Raw genomic sequence first — 16,772 nt, forward strand, 5'->3', positions numbered from 1 at the left:
AGAAAGGGAGGAGAGGAGGGTTGAGGAGGCAGAATCAGGAGATAGGTTGGAGAAGGTTTGAGCAGAGGGAAGAGATGATAGGATGGAAGAGGAGAGAGTAGCGGGGGAGAGAGAGCGAAGGTTGGGACGGCGCGATACCATCCGAGTAGGGGCAGTGTGGGAAGTGTTGGATGAGAGCGAGAGGGAAAAGGATACAAGGTAGTGGTCGGAGACTTGGAGGGGAGTTGCAATGAGGTTAGTGGAAGAACAGCATCTAGTAAAGATGAGGTCGAGCGTATTGCCTGCCTTGTGAGTAGGGGGGGGGAAGGTGAGAGGGTGAGGTCAAAAGAGGAGAGGAGTGGAAAGAAAGAGGCAGAGAGGAATGAGTCAAAGGTAGACGTGGGGAAGTTAAAGTCGCCCAGAACTGTGAGAGGTGAGCCGTCCTCAGGAAAGGAGCTTATCAAGGCATCAAGCTCATTGATGAACTCTCCGAGGGAACCTGGAGGGCGATAAATGATAAGGATGTTAAGCTTGAAAGGGCTGGTAACTGTGACAGCATGGAATTCAAAGGAGGCGATAGACAGATGGGTAAGGGGAGAAAGAGAGAATGACCACTTGGGAGAGATGAGGATCCCGGTGCCACCACCCCGCTGACCAGAAGCTCTCGGGGTGTGCGAGAACACGTGGGCGGACGAAAAGAGAGCAGTAGGAGTGGCAGTGTTATCTGTGGTGATCCATGTTTCCGTCAGTGCCAAGAAGTCGAGGGACTGGAGGGAGGCATAGGCTGAGATGAACTCTGCCTTGTTGGCCGCAGATCGGCAGTTCCAGAGGCTACCGGAGACCTGGAACTCCACGTGGGTCGTGCGCGCTGGGACCACCAGATTAGGGTGGCCGCGGCCACGCGGTGTGGAGCGTTTGTATGGTCTGTGCAGAGAGGAGAGAACAGGGATAGACAGACACATAGTTGACAGGCTACAGAAGAGGCTACGCTAATGCAAAGGAGATTGGAATGACAAGTGGACTACACTTCTCGAATGTTCAGAAAGTTAAGCTTACGTAGCAAGAATCTTATTGACTAAAATGATTAAAATGATACAGTACTGCTGAAGTAGGCTAGCTGGCAGTGGCTGCGTTGTTGACTTTGTAGGCTAGCTGGCAGTGGCTGCGTTGTTGACACTACACTAATCAAGTCGTTCCGTTGAGTGTAATAGTTTCTACAGTGCTGCTATTCGGGGCTAGCTGGCTAGCTAGCAGTGTTGATTACGTTACGTTGCGTTAAAAGAACGACAATAGCTGGCTAGCTAACCTAGAAAATCGCTCTAGACTACACAATTATCTTTGATACAAAGACGGCTATGTAGCTAGCTATGTAGCTAGCTACGATCAAACAAATCAAACCGTTGTACTGTAATGAAATTAAATGAAAATGTGATACTACCTGTGGAGCGAAGCGGAATGCGACCGGGTTGTTGAGTTCTATTCGGAAGACGTTGGCTAGCTGTTGGCTAGTTAGCAGTGTCTCCTACGTTAAGGACGACAAATAGCTGGCTAGCTAACCTCGGTAAATTAAGATAATCACTCTAAGACTACACAATTATCTTGGATACGAAGACAGCAAAGACAGCTATGTAGCTAGCTAACACTACACTAATCAAGTCGTTCAGTTGAGTGTAATAGTTTCTACAGTGCTGCTAATCGGTGGACGTTTGCTAGCTGGCTAGCTGCTGGGCAGAGCAGTGAAGACTACGTTAGGACGACGAAATACGATAATTACGCAATTATCTTTGATACAAAGACGGCTATGTAGCTAGCTAAGAAGAAATTGCTAAGATTAGACAAATTAAACCGTTGTACTATAATGAAATGCAATGAAAAAGTTATACTACCTGCGGAGCGAAAATGCGGATGCGACCGCTCGCTCCAACCCGGAAGTAGGCTTCTAATGTTTAGCCATCGCTCATCCATATATTTATATGTACATATTCTTATTCATTCCTTTTCACTTGTGTGTATAAGGTAGTTGTTGTGAAATTGTTAGATTACTTGTTAGATATTACTGCATGGTCGGAACTAAAAGCACAAGCATTTCGGTACACTCACATTAACATCTGCTAACCATGTGTATTTGACCAATAACATTTGATTTGACTCACCTTCTGCACCTGACTCCCGGTGTATACGTTACTGTCTCAATAATTTTGGAGCTCACTGTAACTGCCAAAATAAAGGAAACACCAACATAAAGTGTCTTAAAAGGGCTTTGGGTCACCACGAGCCTGAACAGCTGCAATGCACCTTGGTGTAGATTCTACAAGTGTCTTAAACTCTATTGGAGGAATGAAACACCATTGTTCCACAAGAAATGTCATAATTTTGTGTTTTGTTTTGCTCCAGAATCTCCCGTAAGTTTTCAATTGGGTTTAGATCTGGTGACTGAGATGGCCATGGCATATGGTTAACATAATTTTCATAGTCATCAAACCATTCAGTGACCGCTCATGCCCTGTGGATGGGGGCATTGTTATTCTACAGGGGCATAGCCATGGTTTCCAAAATAATAGCCCTGCCCAGCATTTTTATATTTGAGTTTAAACATGATGGGATGTTAATTGCTTAATTAACTTTGAAACCACACCTGTTTAGAAGCACCTGCTTTCAATATACTTTGTGTCCGTCAGTCACTCAAGTGTTACCTGTATGTATCCTCGACATTTTGAACTCTTGAATAATTCTGCTGGTATTTGAGCTGATGATGTCAAATACCCATTGGGACAATAATGAGAGTGGATGTTTTGCCAGCTTTTAAATTCCCTTAAAACTGAATCCATGTAAAAGCAGTGACCTTTGTATCCCTCCCACACAAAAAATGCCAAATAGTGACGTGTGTGTGCGTTCGTGCCTGCGTGACATCCATCGGATTAGTGAGTTTCATGGCAATAGCCTTTAAAAGCACTTTGAGTTACTTACTACAGTTATATGTTTTTTTTAAGAGGGAACAGTTGTTTACAGAGCACAGAGAAATGCCATGGCCAATGGAGATAGTGGTATATCATGAACCAGCCCTACGCAACTATTTTACCACCTTTACCCATCCATTCTCACCGAGACGGAACTATTTTAAAGGGGAACTGCACCTGCTGATTTGGCCTCATTTTTTTAGCTTGCTCCTCAAGAAATGCTGGCGGCCATGACAGAAGCCAAACATGAGTTGACTTGGGGTTGTGATTTGATGTGGGTGTTTCTTGGGTGTGTCCTTGCCACCACCAAGCAACACCCATCTGTCAGAACCTTACCTGTAGCTGTTCCCGCCCACTCACTTAATCACAACAAACAAGCCTCCTGCAGGTTGAGTTCAATAAATACAAGCAGATGTATGGTAAGATGCCAGAAGAAGCTTTGAATAGGTCAGTAGCCTACAGAGTAATATGAGAAGAATGCAATTGCTAGATGTAGATAGATATTCTAAGTGTTTTAATAACTTGTCATGACTTTCACTCTTGTGTGAGGATCAGAGAGCCCCCTCCCCTCTCTCCCACCAGAGAGGAAGTGGGGAGTTTATGACTTTAACGTCCGGTCGTAAACTTTCTCTCTCTGGCTCGGCAGTATTTAACAAAGGAATCTAATGTGTGTAGAGAGAGAATCTGCCGCCAAAATTCCAACATCCAAAAGTGGATAATTAAACAATATTTCTAACATAAAGAATGTGGAAAATGTTTGGTGGGGATCCAAACAATGATCAAAAGTGAATTCCTTTGTGAGGTCATTAAGGCTGGTATAAAAAGATAACTGTAACTCTACAAATGTATATGTCCCAGTTATCAGATTTAAATGTTGTAAAACATATGATTAAATATGAAACTATTTGTGAGAAGATTAAATGTGATTTTAGCCTTCTAAATGAGAATTGTTTTTCATATAAACTCCAAGTCAGTATCCACGTCCACGTGAGCACAGACATTGTGGCAACGTGATGGAACCGCCCTCCAAGGTGAGTGCATAAAAGGACTGCTAACTAAATTTACATTAGACCTGTACACTTGCAGTGTGAGCTGAATATGTTACAAATGGTTAAATCTCTACAAACCAGCGTGACTGACAGCGTGAGCTGAATGTTACGAAATGGTTAGAAACTCTTAATACGAGTGAAGAATAAAATCTCTAGAGACCAAAACATGCCGGGTTGCTGCTGGTGTGTAAAGTGGTCCTAGCTATACCCTGAATAATCAATCATTGAGACCAGAGAATGTGACGACAATTCAGACGTTGAAATGGTTGTAATTAAAACTACCAGACCTGAAAATGGTAAGACTCTGAAGCTCTCGAGTGAAGAAGAGAAAGACTACATCGGAACATTCAGTCTGCAGCTGTTTAAGTACTTTAGTTTAGTAAACTCGACCAGGCAATTTCAATAGAGAGAGACAACAAAGACCTCCAAGCGTAAGAATGTACATTGCAATTATTTTTGAATGAGCGGTGGTTCATGTGCAAAGTATTCACATTCCCACAAGCATAGTTTTCCAACTGTATGTACAATGGGTCCCCTATGTCTCTCCCGTTCTTTCTTTCCCCACCCCTTTCCATTGTGTAACAAGTCATCATATCGGGTTAGTCCATTAGAGACTTTTCATTGCATTATGTTAGTAATCAATTCAACCTATACTGTGTGTATTTATGTATTTTTGTGTGATTATTTAGTTAGTTAGTAAATAAATAATTAAGCCAATATGTGTATTGCTGATTCATACATTAGGTTAGGGTTTGTGCAGATATCAAAGGATTTTGTGACTTTCAGAATTAGACTGATGAAGTAATGATTAATAATTGACTGATTGATGTAAGAGATATAAATATCTTTAGAGTTTAAGTCTAGAGATAGTAACACATTAATTCTTGGTGACGGGGCAGTATTTTCACGTCCGGATGAAATGCATGCCCAAATTCAACTACCTGCTACTCATGCCCAGAAGATAAGATATGCATATCATTAGTAGATTTGGGTATAAAACACTCTGGAGTTTCTAAAACTGTTTGAATCATGTCTGTGAGTATAACATAACTTATTTAGCAGGCAAAACCCAGAGGACTAACCGTTCAGAATTTTTTTGAACGGTTGTCTGTTCTGTCTATTCACTGTGTTCTCATTGGCAAATGATATTTCTTAGGAACTTGTTTTCAGTTCCTACTGCTTTCACTGGATGTCACCAGTCTTTGGAATTTGGTTGAGGTTATTCATTTGTGCAATGAAGAAGTAGGGCCAACTAGGAACTGCGTTACACTGTTGACAGTTGCCCAAGACTTGAAAAGTAGCTTGGTGTGATGTCTTCCTGTATTGAACACAGATAGACCGTCTTCAATTTGATCGATTATTAACGTTTAAAAATACCTAAAGTTGTATTACAAAAGTAGTTTGAAATATTTTGGCAAAGTTTGTAGGCAACTGTTGAAATATTTTGTAGTGACGTTGCGCTGTTTTTTCTGGATTAAATGTGCCATATAAATTTACATTTTGGATATATATGGACGGTATTAATCGAACAAACGGACCAATTCTGATGTTTATGGGACATATTGGAGTGCCAACAAAAGAAGCTCGTCAAAGGTAAGGCATGTTTTATATTTTATTTCTGTGTTTTGTGTTGTGCCTGCAGGGTTGAAATATGCTACCCTCTTTGTTTACTGTCGCGCTATCATCAGATAATAGCTTCTTATGCTTTCGCAGAAAAGCCTTTTAAAAATCGGACATGTAGGCTGGATTTACAACCAGTGTAGCTTTAATTGAGTATCTTACATGTGTGATTTAATGAAAGTTTGATTTTTATATCAATTTATTTGAATTTGCCATGCTGCATTTTCCCTGGTTTTTGGCCAAGTGGGACGCAAGCGTCCGCTATACCATTAGAAGTTAACGGGATCGATTTGACAACAGCCAGTGAAAGTGCAGAGCACGAAATTCAAACAACAGAAATCTCATAATTAAAATTCCTCAAACATTCAAGTATTATACACAATTTTAAAGATAAATATGTTGTTAATCCAACCACAGTGTCCGATTTCAAGAAGGCTTTACGGCGAAAGCATACCATGCGATTATGTTAGATCAGCTCTGAGTCACAGAAAAACGCAGCCATTTTCCAGCCAAAGAGAGGAGTCACAAAAAGCAGAAATAGAGAAATTGAATCACTAACCTTTGATGATCTTCATCAGATTGCACTCATAGGACTTCATTTTACACAATACATGATTGTTTTGTTCGATATCGTTCATATTTATATCCAAATATCTCAGTTCACATTGGCGCGTTATGTTCAGTAATGTTTTGTTTTGTTCCATAATGTCCATAATTTATGTTATACCTTCTTTTTGTTTGCGCGTTTAGTCCAGGAATCCAAATGCACAAGGCGCGGGCACAAAGTCCAGATGAAAAGTCCAAATAATTCCATTACAGTTCGTAGAAACATGTCAAACGATGTGTATAATCAATCTTTAGGATGTTTTTATCATAAATCTTCAATAATATTCCAACCGGACAATTCCTTTGTCATTAGAAATTGAAGGGAACGGAGCTTGTGCTCACGGCCGCTTGCGTAACTAAACTAAAGTCTTTCTGCCAGACCTCTGGTTGAAACAGCTCTTATTTGCTCCCCTTTCACAATAGAAGCCTGAAACAACGTTCAAAGACTGTTGTCTTCTAATGGAAGCCTTAGGAAGTGCAATCTGACCCAATTTACACTGTATATTGGATAGGAAATAATTTGAAAAACTACAAACCTCAGATTTACCAATTCCTGGTTAACATTTTCTCAGGTTTTTGCTTGCCATATGAGTTCTGTTATACTCACAGACATTATCTTAACAGTTTTGGAAACTTTAGAGTTTTCTATCCAAATCTACTATTTATATGCATATTCTAGCTTCTGGTTATGAGTAACAGGCAGTTTACTTTGGGTTACGCTTTTCATCTGGATGTGAAAATACTGTGTAATACTGTGCCCCCTTGCATAAGAAGTTAATGTGAGTCTGGAAGGAGAGTTTACAGTCTAACCAGACACCTAGGAATTTGTAGTTGTCCTCATATTCTAAGTCAGAACCGTCCAGAGTAGTGATGCTAGAAGGGCAGGCGGGTGCGGGCAGCGATCAGTTGAAGAGCATGCATTTAGTTTTACTTGCATTAAAGAGCAGTTGGAGGCCACGGAAGGAGTGTTGTATGACATTGAAGCTTGTCTGGAGGTTTGTTAACATGGTGTCCAGAGAAAGACCAGAAGCATACAGAATGGTGTCATCTGCGTCGAGGTGGATCAAGAGAATCACCAGCAGCAAGAGCGACACCATTGTTGTATACAGAGAAAAGAGTTGGCCCGAGAATTGCATCCTGTGGCACCCCCAGAGACTGCCAGAGGTCCATACAACTCTAAGAAGTAGTTGGTGAACCAGGCAATGCAGTCATTTGGGAAACCAGGGTTGTTGAGTCTGCCGATAAGAATGCGGTGGTTGACAGAGTCGAAAACCTTGGCCAGGTCGATGAAGACGGCTGCACAGTACTGTCTTTTATCGATGGCAGTTATAATATCTTTTAGGACTTTGAACGTGGCTGAGGTGCACACTCGGAAACCAGATTGCATAGCGGAGAAGGTACGGTGGGATTCGAAATGGTCGGTGATCTGTTTGTTAACTTGGCTTTCGAAGACTTTAGAAAGGCAGGGTAGGATAGATATAGGTCAATAACAGTTTGGGTCTAGACGGTCTCCCCCTTTGAAGAGGGAAAGGACCAAAGCAGCTTTCCAATCTTTCGGGAATAGGCAATAGTCCAGCCTTGAGGAGATAAAAGCATGGACAAGCTCCTCTGAGTCAGACTGAGTGAGGGTGGGACGAAGTTTAGCAATGTTCTTCAGGTATTGAATGGCACTTTACACAGCTGTTTGATGTGGCTGTCAAAGGTCAGAGAGGAATCAAGCTTAAGTGTTACACAAGTGTTTGAGAGTTAACTCGGGGCCGCATGTAGCATGTGGAGTCCTTAGGGTGTACGTGTGTGTGTGTGTGTGTGTGTACGTGCGTGAGTCTGTTTGATGTAATAGCTCATTAAGAGAGGTGATGGCCCCAGGTGTCTGCATTGAACATTCTCTGAAGTGAAGACTAATAGGGCAGTGTCAACATAAACACACTTTACCTACTAATTAAAATCCCACTAACTATCATGGACCCTTATGACCTCACTATCACATACACAAAACAAACACATGAACGCACACACTTGCATGCTGCCACAGGTTAATTGGGGAATGGCAAACTCCCCTCTCTCTGTTTCTCTGGCACCCCTTCTCTTGTTCACTAAACCTGTCTCTTTGGAAAATAATGCAAATTAAGCCTTAATCTTGTAATTCCGGTATATAACAAACTGACTAAAACTATATTGGCACAGGGTGAGACCCAGATGCAGACACGGGAGGCAGATGGTTAGAGTCTCTGATATTTATTAGTATCCAAGGGGCAGGCAAGAGAATGGTCGTTGGACAGGCAAAAATATCATAACACGGTCAGAGTCCAGGAGGTACAGAGTGGCAGGCAGGCTCGAGGTCAGGGCAGGTAGTATGGTCAGGCAGGCGTGTTCAGAGTCAGGGCAGGCAAAGGTCAAAACCAGGAAGACTAGTAAAAGAGAGATAAGAAAAAGCAGAGGCACGGAAAAAACACGCTGGTTGACTTGACAAGACGAGACGAACTGGCACAGAGAGACAGAAAACACAGGGATAAATACACCGGGAAAAATAAGCGACACCTGGAGGGGGTGGAGACGATCACAAGACAAGTGAAACAGATCAGGGTGTGGCAAAAATATGACTTGTGCTTTGTGTGCAGTGAGTGTTCCCTCTGCTGTTGATGTGTCTGGCCCTCCCAAAGGCAGATACAATATTTGGCACAGAGCTATAGTTACAGATGTAGGAGGTTAATTTCAGGCAGTTTGCTAGAGCAGGAAAATGTGAATTATTATGTGGATTATAATTAATGGAACTTTTATTTAGGGGTTGATACATTTTTCTTTATGGCAAATTAGGTTGGAAACTTTAGAAGTTTGCATTTCCTGTTTAACAAGAAAATTCTCAGCAACAAAAGAGTGATCATATTAAGATCCTACATCTGTACCTACATCTGTACCTACAAGTGAACTTCCCTTCAGGTTCATTCCCCCACCATGTCCAAATGGAAGTCTACAGGTTTTAACATTCACTAAGTGTTTCCAGAACAAGACCAACCCTTCTAAATAATTTCATTATATAGCTCCGATACAGGTCACTGCCTCAGTAAGATCTTTAAATCTATATATCTCTAATAAACCTTGTTAAATCCGTCAGTCATTGTGTTGAGAGGGTCAGTGCTCCTGTAGGTCTAGCTCTCAATGGTTCTATTGAATCGGTGTTTAAAATCATACTGCCACTCTGTGAAGGGGGATTTCGACCTTGAGATGGTTCTCAGCGGTTCTTGCCTACTCCTTATTAACTCTGCTAAGATTCTGTCTTGCCAGAGGAGGAGAAACAGCCGTGCTGCACATTGTCTTTATTACCTGTAAAGTAATCAGAGTGCTGTAATGACATAAAGATTCAAGAGGACCCTTTATGTCATTACAGCACTAACAGTATTGCAATCACATAGTGAAAAGCAGGAAGCCAGTGAAGGTGTCCAGTACGCAAAGCCTGGTTGAAAAGACATCAGTTTGATTTATTATAGTGTCATGCATCTTCATGATGCCCAGCTCACATGGGCTTATTAGACACTATTTATTGTATATACAAATAAAATGATCATACTTATATATATACACACAGGTACATGCGTACTTACATGCATACACTGAGTGCACAAAACCTTAGGAACAACTGCTCTTTCCATGACATACACTGACCAGGTGAATCCAGGTGAAAGCCTCTTATTGATGTCACCTGTTAAATCCACTTCAATCAGTGTAGATGAGGTTGAAGAAAGAAGGATTTTTAAACCTTAAGACAATTGAGACATGGATTGTGTATGTGTACCATTCAGAGGGTGGGTGAATGGGCAAGACAAAATAATTAAGTGTATTTGAACAGGGTATGGTAGTATTTGAGTGTGTCAAGAACTGCAACGCTGCTGGGTTTTTACGCTCAACAGTTTCCTGTGTGTATCAAGAATGGTCCACCACAAAAAGGACATCCAGCCACTTTGACACAGATGTGGGACACACTGGAGTCAACATGGGCCAGCATCCCTGTGGAATGCTTTCAACACCTTGTAGAGTCCATGCCGAAACGAATTGAATTTTTGTATTTTTGTCCAAAAAGTTTCTTCAGGAATGTCCTTTTCTTTTAAAAATCACAAATGAATCAAGTTGCAATGTACTGATTCTCTTAGCTGCAGATCTGACCCATCACACCACTCTTCAAGAGGGCCACTACGCTCCAGATCGCCTTTTTCTGCTCAGAGGTTGATGAGGATCTACCCCAACCACACCACTCTTATTAATCATTAACAACAACAAAAAAATCCAAAGCGTGGAAGATGCTACAAGAGAAGTTGTATAGCAGAAGGGTTTTTTTTTTGTCAATTGTATTCATTTCAGTAAGAATACAAATGTGTATGTGCATAATACATAATATTAGTATGTAGGTATGTACACTAAGTACAGTGCCTTGCAAAAGTGTTCATCATCCTTGTTGTTTTTACTATTTTATTGAGTTACAACTTTAATTTAAATTGATTTTTATTTGGATTTCATGTAATAGACATACACAAAATATTAAAAATTGGTGAAGTGAAAGGAAAAAATTGCTTGTTTCAAAAAATTCTCAAAAATCATCAACTGAAAAGTGATGCGTGCATATGTACACACCCCCTTTGTTATGAAGCCCCTAAATAAGATCTGGTGCAACCAATTACCTTCAGAAGTCACATAATTCGTTAAATAAAGTCCACCTGGGTGCAATCTAAGTGTCACACGATCTCAGTATATACACACCTATTGTGAAAGGCTCCAGGGTCTGCAACACCACTACGCAAGGGGCACCACCAAGCAAGCTGCACCATGAAGAACAAGGAGCTCTCCAAACAGGCCAGGGACAGTTGTGGAGAAGTACAGATCAGGCTTGAGTTATAAAAAAAATATCTGAAACTTTGAACATCCCACGGAGCACCATTAAATCCATTATAAAAAAATGGAAAGAACATGGCACCACAACAAACCTGCCAAGAGACTCACAGACCAGGCAAGTAGGGCATTAATCAGAGAGACAACAAAGGGACTAAAGATAGCCATGAAGGACCTGCAAAGCACAGCGGAAATTGGAGTATCTGTCCACAGGACCACTTTAAGCCGTATACTCCACAGAGCTGGGCTTTACGGAAGAGTGTCCAGAAAAAAAGCCATTGCTTAAATAAAAAAATAAGCAAACACGTTCAAAAGGCCAAAAGGTGAACGTTTGGGAGAATCCCCAAACATATGGAAGAAGGTACTCTGTACAGATGAGACTAAAATTAGATTTTTTTTGTTCATCACGGAAAACGCTATGTCTGGCGCAAACCCAACACCTCGCATCACCCTGAGAACACCATCAACATGTGGGGATGTTTTTCATCGGCAGGGACTGGGAAACTGGTCAGAATTGAAGGAATGAAGGATGGCACTAAATACAGGGAAATTCTTGAGGGAAACCTGTTTCAGTCTTCCAGAGATTTGAGACTGGGACGGAGGTTCACCTTCCAGCAGGACAATGACCCTAAGCATTTTGCTAAAACAACACTCAATCCAATTGAGAATCTGTGGTATGACTTAAAGATTGCTGTACACCAGCGAAACCCATCCAACTTGAAGGAGCTGGAGCAGTTTTGCCTTGGAGAATGTGCAAAAATCCCAGTGGCTAGATGTGCCAAGCTTAGAGGCATACCCCAAGACACTTGCAACTGTAATTGCTGCAAAAAAAGGTGTCTCTACAAAGTATTGACTTTGGGGGTTATGTATAGTTATGCACACTCTAGTTCAGTTTTTTTGTCTTAGATTCCGTCTCTCAGAGTTGAAGTGTACCTATGATAAAAACTTACAGACCTCTACATGCTTTGTAAGTAGGAAAACCTGCAAAATCGTCAGTGTATCGAATACTTGTTCTCCCCACTGTATGTGTGTGTTCTTGTATGTGTTTATTTGAATGAGAGTGTGTGTATATGCATGTGTACTAACAACTGCACGGCATCAGCCTCAGGCAAACCGGCATTAGTTGTAAAAACACTTCCACTTAGTGACATTCAAATGTACTTTTTATTATGTTTTATTTTGACATTTTATTTTATGTTTTTGTTACTTTTATCTTTGACCATCAATATCTCTCACACAGTAACTCCACTCCACTCTCCAATTCCACATCCCAACCCTCAGCTTCCCTCAGCCCGTCCTATCCCATCTCTGCTGGCCTATCTATCTCTTCTACCCAACACATATCTTTCAACTATAACGTACAATTTCAATCTATCTAATAGAATCCACAGATTGCGAGCTGAAGATAAATACTTTTACAAAGAGAATTAGTATATTAGTAATTGACTGACCCAGTCTCTCCAGATCTCCTAACAGTGCTATTTCCAGGGTCAATTTTAGATCAATGCTATGCATTTTCAGCCGTTCCTGATCCTGAGACAGGCTACCTGAAGGCAATACCAAAATAAATGGTCTATTGATTCTGTATCCTCGCAACAAAATCTGCAGAGCTTCGATGATTTTATGTCCCAAATATTCAACATTTTGTTGGTGACAAGAATTCTATATAATAATTTTAGCGGAAAAGCAAGTCTTGAATCTTGGTTGTTTTATACATCAACTCATATACCCTGTACCATGGAATCGGTACATCAGAAATATCTTCCCAACTATTTTGCAATCTGTATGGCACAGTTGTCAACATTCTGGTCTTCAAATGAAACTGGTATACTTTCCTATTTATGCTATTTTTATTCCTCCGCCAGTTTTGATCCTTTATATTGGACATGTCACGACTTCTGCCGAAGTCGTTGCCTCTCCTTGTTCGGGCGGTGCTCGGCTTTCGACATCACCGGTCTTCTAGCCATCATTGATCCTTTTTTCATTTTCCATTGGTTTTGTCTTGTCTTCCCACACACCTGTTTTCAATCCCATTCATTACCTGTTGTGTATTTAACCCTCTGTTTCCCCTCATGTCTTTGTCAGAGATTGTTTATTGTCAGTGTAGTGTTGTTTGTTGTATAGGTGCGCGACGGGTCTTCGTACCCATATTTTGTTTATGTTCTTTTCCTGTTTAGTGTTATGGAGCATGTTACTAGGACTTTATTAAAAGACTCCATTTTACACTCCGTTTGACTCTCCTGCGCCTGACTTCCCTGCCACCTATACACATATGCCTGACAGGACAGACAGACCAGTTCCCTACCTCGTCCCGCTGCCACCCTCCTCCTCCATTTTTGGGGCAATGCTGTAATCAATTGGTTGTACTGACCTTTCCGTATAATTCTGACAACTCCATGAAAGACATAACTCTACCATTCCAATTTACAATATAATTTCAGAACAAAATACCCTTTTCAAACATCTTTCCAATAAATACAGGTGTTGTAACGGTGGGCGAGTGATGGGTGTGGAGTCAGATACAGAGAGCAAAAAAACGCTTTAATGGGAAAAACGGGGAAAAACGCTTTAATGTCCTCTACAATGTAACAGGTCCAAACATGGGTGAAGCCCTAACACAGGTGCAAACAAACCCAAAACCTTAGTTACAAAACCCGGACAGCGAAAACCCAAAAGACAACGATACACAACAAACGTAACAATAACAACAAGCAACAACAAACACCAGCGGGCAAAACAAACTAAATAACACCCATCCCAAAACCCCAACAAGGAACAGGTGAAAACAATTAGACAAAAGCAAGCGAAAAGGAAAGGAAAAAGGGATCGGTGGAAGCTAGTAGACCAGCGACGACGACCGCCGAGCGCCACCCGAACAGGAAGGGGAGCCACCATCGGTGGTATTCGTGACAGGTATTTTATCAACCAGTGCATTTGTGTTCAACCATAATATTTGTTCTATGTTCTGGGGATGAAAATGAAGTTGTAGCCAGCTCTGCAATGCTTGTTTGAAATAGAGAGATACTTTGAAAAAAGTATCATTTTCAATTAATCAAAAATGAGACATGGCAATCTGCACAAATGCAAAAAGACTCTTTTTAACCTCTTGCGACGAGCAAACCTGTATCCGGGAGCGTAATCATAGCCTCAAATGCATTAGCATAACGCAACTTTTACTATTCATGAAAATCGCAAATGAAATTAAATAAATATATTCAAACACAAGCTTAGCCTTTTGTTAACAACACTGTCGTCTCAGATTTTCAAAATATGCGTTACAGCACTTCTGGGCACCTTATTCATCCAAGCTACTCAATACAGAAGTTTTTAAAATATGTAGAACTCAACATACGCTGCACCTTGGTCCGACCATCATTATTGCGAACAATGTGACAGAAGATCCCATCACAACGGGAGGAGATGGGAGGAGATGGCATCCTGGTCTTTGGAGGATATCAGGGAGAGAATATCCTGGACTTGGGAAGAAATAATGGCAGGAGACAAGATCCTGCCATGGAAGCAGGCGGAAGCAGCGAAGGAGGGACAGCGAGGAAGTCGGGGAGGAAGGCCACAGAAAGTTTTAACACTCCGGAACCTCCTGAGATGGTCAACGGTCCGGAACCTCCAGCTCCATGGCCGGAGCCTTCCCCTGCGCCGATGCCCAGTCTAAGCACGCTGTCCAGTCCAGCTCCAAGGCCAGAGTCTTCTTCGGCGTTGGTGCCAAGTCCAGGCATAGCGTCCAGTCCTGCTCCATGGCGGGAGCTTTCCCCTATGCCTAGGTCCAGTCCAGGCACAGTGTTCAGCCTGGGTCCATGGCTGGATCCGCAGGATGAGCGGGTACTTTGTCCTGCACCCTAGCCGCCCCCTATGCTGGCGGATGAGCGGGTACTTCGCCCCGCACCAGAGCCGCCACCGACACTAGACACCCCTCCCCTAACCCTCTCTTTTTGTTTCAGGTTTTGCGGTCTGAGTCCGCACCTTTTGGGGGGGGGGGCGGGGAAATATCACGTCCTGACCATAGAAAGCCTATATTTTCTATGGTAGAGTAGGTCAGGACGTGACTAGGGGTTTTTAGTCTAGTTTATTATTTCTATGTGGGGTTCTAGGTTTATTTTCTATGTTGGGGTTTGGGTATGATTCCCAATTAGAGGAAGCAGGTAATCGTTGTCTCTAATTGGGGATCATACTTAAGTTGCATTTTTTTTTTCACCTGTGGGTTATGGGATATTGTTTGAATGTATGTGTTTTAAGTTTTGTGCACAAAGCATATCTGTAGTCACGGTTCGTGGTTAGTTTATTGTTTATTTGTTTTTGTCGTTGCTTAGTTTCACAATATGTGGAACTCAACATTCGCTGCGCCTTGGTCCAACCATCATTATTACCAACAACGTGACAATTACTGTACGCATTAAATTAATTTCTTAAAAGCTTTCAGAGAAAATATGATTGTCAAATTCAGGTGCAATAATTTGTGACAATATTAAAATAAATGGGATAAAATAGGGATTTGAAAATCCTGGTGGATTGTAGTAGGATATTTACTGGTGCTCTTCCATGCCGTCCCTAGGAGGGGTGCGTCACTTGAGTGGGTTGAGTCACTGATGTGATCTTCCTGCCTGGGTTGGCGCCCCCCCCCTTGGGGGGTTAACTTTCACTGCTATGCGGATGACACACAGCTGTACATTTCAATGAAACATGGTGAAGCCCCAAAATTGCCCTCACTAGAAACCTGTGTTTCAGACATAAGGAAGTGGATGGCTGCCAACTTTCTACTTTTAAACTCGGACAAAACTGAGATTCTTGTTCTAGGTCCCAAGAAACAAAGAGATCTTCTGTTGAATCTGACAATTCATCTTAATGGTTGTACAGTCGTCTCAAATAAAACTGTGAAGGACCTCTGCGTTACTCTGGACCCTGATCTCTCTTTTGACGAACATATCAAGACTGTTTCAAGGACAGCTTTTTTCCATCTACGTAACATTGCAATAATCAGAAACTTTCTGTCCAAAAATGATGCAGGAAAATGTATCCATGCTTTTGTTACTTCTAGGTTAGACTACTGCAATGCTCTACTTTCCTTTTCATGCCGTCCCTAGGAGGGGTGCGTCACTTTAGTGGGTTGAGTCACTGATGTGATCTTCCTGTCTGGGTTGGCGCCCCCCCTTGGCGGAGATCTTTGTGGGCTATACTCGCCTTGTCTCAGGATGGTAAGTTAGTTATTGAAGATATCCCTCTAGTGGTGTGGGGGCTGTGCTTTGGCAAAGTGGGTGGGGTTATATCTTGCCTGTTTGGCCCTGTCTGGGGGGCCAGGGTCAGTCTTTTATATCTGGAGTACTTCTCCTGTCTTATCTGGTGTCCTGTGTGAATTTAAGTATGCTCTCTCTAATTCTCTCTTTCTCACTTTCTTTCTCTCTCTCGGAGGACCTGAGCCCTAGGACCATGCCTCAGGACCACCTGGCATGATGACTCCTTGCTGTCCCCAGTCCACCTGGCCGTACTGCTGCTCCAGTTTCAACTGTTCTGCCTGCGGCTATGGAACCCTGACCTGTTCACCGGATGTGCTACCTGTCCCAGACCTGCTGTTTTCAACTCTCTAGAGACAGCAGGAGCGGTAGAGATACTCTTAATGATCGGCTATGAAAAGCCAACTGACATTTACTCCTGAGGTGCTGACTTGCTGCAC

Source organism: Oncorhynchus keta, chromosome 11, assembly GCF_023373465.1.
Source record: "Oncorhynchus keta strain PuntledgeMale-10-30-2019 chromosome 11, Oket_V2, whole genome shotgun sequence".
Lineage (NCBI taxonomy): Eukaryota > Metazoa > Chordata > Actinopteri > Salmoniformes > Salmonidae > Oncorhynchus > Oncorhynchus keta.